The sequence below is a fragment of the Copadichromis virginalis genome, linkage group LG4 (genome assembly GCF_057382275.1).
Source record: "Copadichromis virginalis isolate Kocher_CV1m ecotype Utaka linkage group LG4, C_Virginalis_male_GT1.1, whole genome shotgun sequence".
Taxonomy (NCBI): Eukaryota; Metazoa; Chordata; class Actinopteri; order Cichliformes; family Cichlidae; genus Copadichromis; species Copadichromis virginalis.
The window spans coordinates 12,948,497-12,958,031 of record NC_140621.1 but is presented as its reverse complement, the minus strand read 5'-3'; the positions used below and the strand labels follow the sequence as shown (position 1 = coordinate 12,958,031).

Genomic DNA, 9,535 nt, shown 5'->3' with positions numbered 1-9,535 from the left:
CCTTCCTTCCACCCTTCTTTCCTTTGTGACAATGCATGTGATCCTTCCTTCCATCCTTCTTTCCTTTGTGACAAAGCTTGTGATCCTTCCTTCCATCCTTCTTTCCTTAGTTTAGTTTTAGTTTTCAGATTTATTTGTCATATGCAAGTTAGCACAGGGTCAACATTGCAATTAAATGTGTTTGACGAGCAGCAGTCACTCAGCAGCATGCACAGTAGGAGAAAATATATTAAAATAAAATAAAACAATAAAGAAAATAGAAAAATAGTAAGGAGCAAAATATTAGAGAGACATGGCAAAAGAGAAAAGATGACTGAATATATATGTATCTATAAATATAAATATATGTACATTAGTGATTAAATAAGAAAATCTTGAAAAGAAATATGACGGGAGGGCAGATGGGATATTGCACAGGAATGAGCAGCAGAAAATTAAAGTATTGCACTTGTGACAAAGCTTGTGATCTTTCCTTCCTTCCATCCTTCTTTCCTTTGTGACAAAGCTTGTGATCCTTCCTTCCATCCTTCTTTCCTTTGTGACAATGCTTGTGATCCTTCCTTCCATCCTTCTTTCCTTTGTGACAATGCTTGTGATCCTTCCTTCCATCCTTCTTTCCTTTGTGACAATGCATGTGATCCTTCCTTCCATCCTTCTTTCCTTTGTGACAATGCATGTGATCCTTCCTTCCATCCTTCTTTCCTTTGTGACAATGCTTGTGATCCTTCCTTCCATCCTTCTTTCCTTTGTAACAATGCATGTGATCCTTCACTCCTTCTTTCCTTTGTGACAAAGCTTGTGATCCTTCCTTCCATCCTTCTTTCCTTTGTGACAAAGCATGTGATCCTTCCTTCCATCCTTCTTTCCTTTGTGACAAAGCTTGTGATCCATCCTTCCATCCTTCTTTCCTTTGTGACAATGCATGTGATCCTTCCTTCCATCCTTCTTTCCTTTGTGACAATGCATGTGATTCTTCCTTCCATCCTTCTTTCCTTTGTGACATTGCATGTCATCCTGCCTTCCATCGTTCTTTCCTTTGTGACAATGCATGTGATCCTTCCTTCCATCCTTCTTTCCTTTGTGACAATGCTTGTGATCCTTCCTTCCATCCTTCTTTCCTTTGTGACAATGCATGTGATCCTTCCTTCCATCCTTCTTTCCTTTGTGACAATGCATGTGATTCTTCCTTCCATCCTTCTTTCCTTTGTGACATTGTACGTCATCCTGCCTTCCATCGTTCTTTCCTTTGTGACAATGCATGTGATCCTTCCTTCCATCCTTCTTTCCTTTGTGACAATGCTTGTGATCCTTCCTTCCATCCTTCTTTCCTTTGTGACAATGCTTGTGATCCTTCCTTCCATCCTTCTTTCCTTTCTGACAATGCATGTGATTCTTCCTTCCATCCTTCTTTCCTTTGTGACATTGCATGTCATCCTGCCTTCCATCGTTCTTTCCTTTGTGACAATGCATGTGATCCTTCCTTCCATCCTTCTGTCCTTTGTGACAATGCATGTGATTCTTCCTTCCATCCTTCTTTCCTTTGTGACATTGCATGTCATCCTGCCTTCCATCCTTCTTTCCTTTGTGACAATGCTTGTGATTCTTCCTTCCTTCCATCCTTCTTTCCTTTGTGACAATGCATGTGATCCTTCCATCCATCCTTCTTTCCTTTGTGACAAAGCTTGTGATCTTTCCTCCCATCCTTCTTTCCTTTGTGACAAAGCTTGTGATCCTTCCTTCCATCCTTCTTTCCTTTGTGACAAAGCTTGTGATCTTTCCTTCCATCCTTCTTTCCTTAGTTTAGTTTCAGTCTTCAGATTTATTTGTCATATGCAAGTTAGCACAGGGTCAACATTGCAATTAAATGTGTTTTACGACCAGCAGTCACTCAGCAGCATGCACAGTAGGAGAAAATATATTAAAATAAAATAAAACAATAAAGAAAATAGAAAAATAGTAAGGAGCAAAATATTAGAGAGACATTGTAAAAGAGAAAAGTTGACTGAATATATATGTATCTATAAATATAAATATATGTACATTAGTGATTAAATAAGAAAATCTTGAAAAGAAATATGACGGGAGGGCAGATGGGATATTGCACAGGAATGAGCAGCAGAAAATTAAAGTATTGCACTTGTGACAAAGCTTGTGATCTCTCCTTCCTTCCATCCTTCTTTCCTTTGTGACAAAGCTTGTGATCCTTCCTTCCTTTCTTCCATCCTTCTTTCCTTTGTGACAAAGCTTGTGATCCTTCCTTCCTTCCTTCCGTCCTTCTTTCCTTTGTGACATTGCATGTGATCCTTCCTTCCATCCTTCTTTCCTTTGTGACAAAGCTTGTGATCCTTCCTTCCATCCTTCTTTCCTTTGTGACAATGCATGTGATCCTTCCTTCCATCCTTCTTTGCTTTGTGACAATGCATGTGATTCTTCCTTCCATCCTTCTTTCCTTTGTGACAATGCTTGTGATCCTTCCTTCCATCCTTCTTTCCTTTGTGACAATGCTTGTGATCCTTCCTTCCATCCTTCTTTCCTTTGTGACAATGCATGTGATCCTTCCTTCCATCCTTCTTTCCTTTGTGACAAAGCTTGTGATCCATCCTTCCATCCTTCTTTCCTTTGTGACAATGCATGTGATCCTTCCTTCCATCCTTCTTTCCTTTGTGACAATGCATGTGATTCTTCCTTCCATCCTTCTTTCCTTTGTGACATTGCATGTCATCCTGCCTTCCATCGTTCTTTCCTTTGTGACAATGCATGTGATCCTTCCTTCCATCCTTCTTTCCTTTGTGACAATGCTTGTGATCCTTTCTTCCATCCTTCTTTCCTTTGTGACAATGCATGTGATCCTTCCTTCCATCCTTCTTTCCTTTGTGACAATGCATGTGATTCTTCCTTCCATCCTTCTTTCCTTTGTGACATTGCATGTCATTCTGCCTTCAATCGTTCTTTCCTTTGTGACAATGCATGTGATTCTTCCTTCCATCCTTCTTTCCTTTGTGACATTGCATGTCATCCTGCCTTCCATCGTTCTTTCCTTTGTGACAATGCATGTGATCCTTCCTTCCATCCTTCTTTCCTTTGTGACAATGCTTGTGATCCTTCCTTCCATCCTTCTTTCCTTTGTGACAATGCTTGTGATCCTTCCTTCCATCCTTCTTTCCTTTGTGACAATGCATGTGATTCTTCCTTCCATCCTTCTTTCCTTTGTGACATTGCATGTCATCCTGCCTTCCATCGTTCTTTCCATGGTGACAATGCATGTGATCCTTCCTTCCATCCTTCTTTCCTTTATGACAATGCATGTGATTCTTCCTTCCATCCTTCTTTCCTTTGTGACATTGCATGTCATCCTGCCTTCCATCGTTCTTTCCTTTGTGACAATGCATGTGATCCTTCCTTCCATCCTTCTTTCCTTTGTGACAATGCTTGTGATCCTTCCTTCCATCCTTCTTTCCTTTGTGACAATGCTTGTGATTCTTCCTTCCTTCCATCCTTCTTTCCTTTGTGACAATGCATGTGATCCTTCCATCCATCCTTCTTTCCTTTGTGACAAAGCTTGTGATCTTTCCTCCCATCCTTCTTTCCTTTGTGACAAAGCTTGTGATCCTTCCTTCCATCCTTCTTTCCTTTGTGACAAAGCTTGTGATCTTTCCTTCCATCCTTCTTTCCTTAGTTTAGTTTCAGTCTTCAGATTTATTTGTCATATGCAAGTTAGCACAGGGTCAACATTGCAATTAAATGTGTTTTACGAGCAGCAGTCACTCAGCAGCATGCACAGTAGGAGAAAATATATTAAAATAAAATAAAACAATAAAGAAAATAGAAAAATAGTAAGGAGCAAAATATTAGAGAGACATTGTAAAAGAGAAAAGTTGACTGAATATATATGTATCTATAAATATAAATATATGTACATTAGTGATTAAATAAGAAAATCTTGAAAAGAAATATGACGGGAGGGCAGATGGGATATTGCACAGGAATGAGCAGCAGAAAATTAAAGTATTGCACTTGTGACAAAGCTTGTGATCTTTCCTTCCTTTCTTCCATCCTTCTTTCCTTTGTGACAAAGCTTGTGATCCTTCCTTCCTTCCTTCCGTCCTTCTTTCCTTTGTGACATTGCATGTGATCCTTCCTTCCATCCTTCTTTCCTTTGTGACAAAGCTTGTGATCCTTCCTTCCATCCTTCTTTCCTTTGTGACAAAGCTTGTGATCCATCCTTCCATCCTTCTTTCCTTTGTGACAATGCATGTGATCCTTCCTTCCATCCTTCTTTCCTTTGTGACAAAGCTTGTGATCCTTCCTTCCTTCCTTCCGTCCTTCTTTCCTTTGTGACATTGCATGTGATCCTTCCTTCCATCCTTCTTTCCTTTGTGACAAAGCTTGTGATCCTTCCTTCCATCCTTCTTTCCTTTGTGACAATGCATGTCATCCTTCCTTCCATCCTTCTTTCCTTTGTGACAATGCATGTCATCCTTCCTTCCATCCTTCTTTCCTTTGTGACAAAGCTTGTGATCCTTCCCTCCATCCTTCTTTCCTTTGTGACAAAGCTTGTGATCCTTCCTTCCATCCTTCTTTCCTTTGTGACAATGCATGTCATCCTTCCTTCCATCCTTCTTTCCTTTGTGACAATGCATGTCATCCTTCCTTCCATCCTTCTTTCCTTTGTGACAAAGTTTGTGATCCTTCCTTCCATCCTTCTTTCCTTTGTGACAATGCTTGTGATCCTTCCTTCCATCCTTCTTTCCTTGGTGACAATGCATGTGATCCTTCCTTCCATCCTTCTTTCCTTTGTTTAGTTTTAGTGAGAAGGGTCTGGCTGCAGCCACTGTGGAGCTCCACAGTAGCCGGAAGCACGTGACCTCCACAGTAGCCGGAAGCACGTGACCTCCACAGTAGCCGTAAACACGCATGGATACCGTGGAAGTCTTGCAAGTTGATCGCAAAGGTTAGTTAAGTCTTTCTTATATAAATTTGCCGTTAGTGATTTCATAATTCTAGGAATCGTCTAGTTTTCTTACAATGATCATGTTGCCACTTTTTTTGCGTTACAACAACATTCCTCCTTATTTTAATGTTTTTTCATCGTGCTCCATGGCAGAGAAACACACAGATATGCTTTTTCCTGGGCCTGGTTTTAGTAAGAGAGCTGGATTAACGGCTTCTGTGGGCGAGAAGAAGCAAAAACCACATTTTGCATTAGAGTATGATTTATTGTTGGCGTCAGAGATGCAAAATAACGAATACTTCAATACTGTACTTAAGTAGAATTTTCTGGTATCTTTACTTTACTGCTGTACTTTTTTGTGCCTACTGTATACTTCTTTATACTTCTACTTCTCACATTTTAGCACGCGTATCTGTACTTTGTAATCCGTACATTTGTAAATCAGCACGCGTGCTTTGGACGCAAGATTACTTCAAAATTTTGTACATAAATTATATTTTAGACCCTGTACTTCTTACTTCGACTTGACTAAAAAGTCGAGCCAGTGCTTTCTAAACAGAGGTATCTAAACTGTAGTAAGGAACGTGTGTACTTGTGACACCTTTGGTTAGCGTCAACACTGCAAATTTCGTCACAAACAGATTTATATATTTATCAATACTTCTATTCGTCATTCTTTTCTGTACAGCTTTTTTATTGCCCAGATTTTAGTTAGCCTCTGTTCAATTGACTGTTATATGTCAATAGAAACATATCTCACAGATTAAAGTGTCTTTTAAAATATTTGGGGTTTTTTTTTCAAGAATTTTCTTCCCAAATCTATTACATGCCAAGTGTAAATTGTTATTTCTGCTAAAACCTTAACTTAAATGTGTATATGGTGTTTATCTGTTTCTCTCTGTGTTTTAGATGCACACATCAATCTGGAATTCAGGCTTAAAGCCAGAATTGCAGGAATGCAACACGTGTTGCAGAGGACTCTTTCACTGCCCTCTGTGCCCCACTTTCAGCCCTACTGTCAGGGCAAAGATTGAGGAGCATCTAAGTGTGCATATAAAAAATGCTTTGCCTTTAAAAGGTATGTTTGTATTAAATATACTTTATAGTTATAAATATGCACTTTTTTAAGCACTTCTGCAGTATCTTTGTTGACTTAAAAGTTGCTGTTGATATTGTACAGTTCAGTGCATTCATCTGCAACAAAAATAGTGTTTTTATAAAATATATTTTTATTTACTTTTCACCACTTTTCTTGACATAACTTTTGTGATCCATACCATTTTGCTTTCATTATTGAGGTTGGCTTGGATGTTTTTGTTAACATGTACAATCTGATTGTTAGACAAATTGATTGCATTCTATACAACTACATTTAAATTACATCTGTTTGTTTGTTTGTTTTTTTTCTCTTACAGATAAAATGATATGCCGGTGCAGGCAGCCTTGTAGGACAACAGGACACTTTCACTGCCCTGTCTGTAAGATTACAATCATACGGCGTGGGGATATGGCAAGGCATTTATTGTCTTGTCAGCATTCTTCAATGCCAAGTCAGCCACCATTATCAGGACTGCTCCCCGCTGAACTCTTCGAGGAGACCCGTCTCCCCCCCCCCCCAAGGTTTTGTCTTCGGTATCTGAACCATTTTCTGAGTCTTTGTTAGAACATTCATAAGCTCTACCCTCTGTGTTCAATAAAACTGCAGCTGATGGAAAGTCCATGAAAATGACATGCCCTCACTGTGGCCTTACTCTTCGTAGCTCTGGCAAGCTATTTGCACACTGGAGAGAGGAAGCCAAAGCTGTGCTTGAAGGACAACACGTGCCCATTTTCAGACTGAAAAAGCGCAAGTTCCAGGAAGTCAGTCAGGTCAGTATTCACTTTAAACAGTAGTGTAATTACATGGTTAGTGACATTTGAATAACTGTTAAAAAACTGTTCTGCAACAGAGAAATAACTATGTTTTCATCCCCATTTGCCTGACACAGGAGCCAGCAGTTGTTGAAGATCTGCGTCCTGCTGTGCAGTGGGCTGTCCAAAATAAGGCACATGTAACAATGCCCAAATATCTGTCCTTAAATCAAGGGGACCAGCAGAGGGTCTTAAGAGACATGTCAGAGGAAGAAGACACTGGAGCAAGGGACTTGTTCCTCTTTGTTTTTCAGTTTGCAAAGGACATGGAGCTCTTTTTGAAAGCATGTGCTGATGATCAGGGGCTAAGGGTCAGTGCTATGTTTGACATGTAATGGACAAATGAAGGCACTGGCTGTGTTTGTTTAATATGTTGTTGTTGTTGTTGTTGTTGTTTTGTTTTTGCATAGTACAAAATTCCAATTAAACTTATTTCAAAATGTTGTTCACTTGATTCTGTGTCCATACTTATAATAAATGATTACAGTGAAACAGCATTAAATGTAAATGTAACAGCATTTTTTTAAACTTATAATTTCAAAATAAAAAGCTTATTGTTGATATTAACAGTAAAGAATTGTAATCAATAATATTTTTATACATTTTAAACATTAACACTCTGGGCTCTATCCTGGCTATCTGTGGACACTTCACTTATTCTTTTTTTTGACTACTGCACTGCAGTGGACCAAAACAATGACACGGGTTTGATCTTAAGGATCTAATAGTTATGTGTGTTGTGCATGACATTGCCACACAAATATGTATTTGCAAGATAGAGTAGAATAAATTATGACGCATGAAATATTACATAGGCTGCAGTGAATTTCTGTTGATACAGCCAATTGAGCTTTGAGTTTCCCAGTCAAACTTAGCTTTGAAGCACCTGCTAAAAACACTTTTACTCTTTTACATTTCATAACAAGACACCATAGCCAAAATATTAACAAAATATATATTATTAAAAAATTCAAAGCTGCACATACAGCAACAAACACCGTTAGTAAATGTGTCCTGGAGTTTATGCAGGTGCAGAAAGTGCTGCTGCTGTAAGTCAGCCTAACAGCTTACAGATCACTTATTTTTCTGGAAAGATGGTAGGAAGGGCATCACTGCTCATTTCTACAGTCTCCCAGATCTTGGAATACAATCCCTTTGTACCATGAAACCACTTCGCAGTACTAGGAGTCCACTAAAACCTATAAAGAGAGTGATCCTGGAAGAAATGGGGCACACACTAGTGACCTCAACAATTGCAAGACGGCCTTTTCCCCGATGCTCAGATGGGGAAAAAAAGGAAGTTTCATGAAAACATTAGGACTTTATCACCGTTTTACCAGAAAAGTTAATGGTAATATATAACCTAACTGGCTATAAAGAGTAAAACATTTAGATACAATTTTGATTTTGATGAAAAGGACTGGTGCTATTTTAAAGAGTCACGTCGGTAAAAGTAGATAAATGTTTTAAGAAATATACATTTTATAGCATTTTGTGAACATACACAAAAAGTGGCCATTTTTGGCAACAAACAAGCTGAGAGAGAGTTGTATATTTTTGGCTCTCCTTGAACAAAAATAATAGTGCATAATAATCAATGTTGATGTTAATCAATTAGATGTCCCAGACACTACTATTAATAATACAGCGGTGCCTCGTTTATCGCTGGTGTTACGTTCAAAAAATAACCCGCGGTAGGTGAAATCCATAGCCAACTTTATTTTTTACAATTATTACAGATGTTAAGACTGTAAAACCCCTCACTACATGCTTTATACACTTTTCTCAGACAGGAATGAACATTTTCACACTTTTCTCTTTGTTTAAACACTCTTAGAGTTCAAACCTTTGTAGAAACACAAGTCCAGTATTATGGAATGAAACCTAAAGGTGCATTTGAGGGTGCAAAACGTTTCGTCGGTATTGTTGTGTTTGTTTGGGAGAAAACTTCCAAACGTACAGTACAGCACTTCAGAGTTACACTGCTAGCGATCGAAGATTTATGTAAATTCGACAAGCTAAACGCATTCTGTACTGTACAGCGGGAGTCCCCAACCTTTTTTGCACCACAGACCACTTTAATGTCAGACAATATTTTCAGGGAACTACCTTTAAGGTGTCGCGGATAAATACAACAAAAGAATAAAAAAAAGAAACTGTGGTATTTTGTAAATATAATAATAAACGTGACTTGAGCTGTGCGCCAACAACAATGACAGTGACATCCTCCTCTCTGCTTCTTAACGCTCTCTGGTCGCTATGGTAACGCGTAAATAGTTCTTTCAAAATAAGACACACAACTACAACCATACATTTCACACCGGAGGATCAACCCTCGCGGAACGGTACCAAAGGACTCACGGACCGGGACCGGTCCGTGGGCCTATTAGGGACCGCTCCTGTACAGGAGACACTGGACTAGATTGATTGACAATGGTCTACAGCAATCAGAACGCACAACACGATGTACTGTAAAAATAATAATAAATCAGCGAAACAGCAAGCGTCACTTTTGGCCACGAACAATTTAGGGGATGGTGAATTTTTTTTGAACAAACCCAGAGTGTTAAAAAAAAAAACCCACTTAAAACCATTTTATAGTAACAAAAACGCAATTTAGTTTTCGCTGTCAAAGTCGATTTAACCGAAGTTACGTGTTTACGGCTAGTGTGG

General features: G+C 38.9%; 1 long non-coding RNA gene across 2 annotated transcripts; it reads left to right on the top strand.

Annotated features, from left to right (window-relative positions):
• Window positions 1-5,870: 5,870 nt before the first annotated feature.
• On the top strand, window positions 5,871-7,190 carry LOC146710974 (uncharacterized). 2 transcript variants are annotated; one of them, XR_014920064.1, is made up of 4 exons: window positions 5,871-6,029; window positions 6,367-6,583; window positions 6,712-6,820; window positions 6,940-7,190. It is a non-coding gene; the product is annotated as an uncharacterized LOC146710974 (long non-coding RNA). The 2 variants fall into 2 exon arrangements; XR_014920063.1 differs by having other exon boundaries at window positions 6,367-6,820.
• Window positions 7,191-9,535: the final 2,345 nt, after the last annotated feature.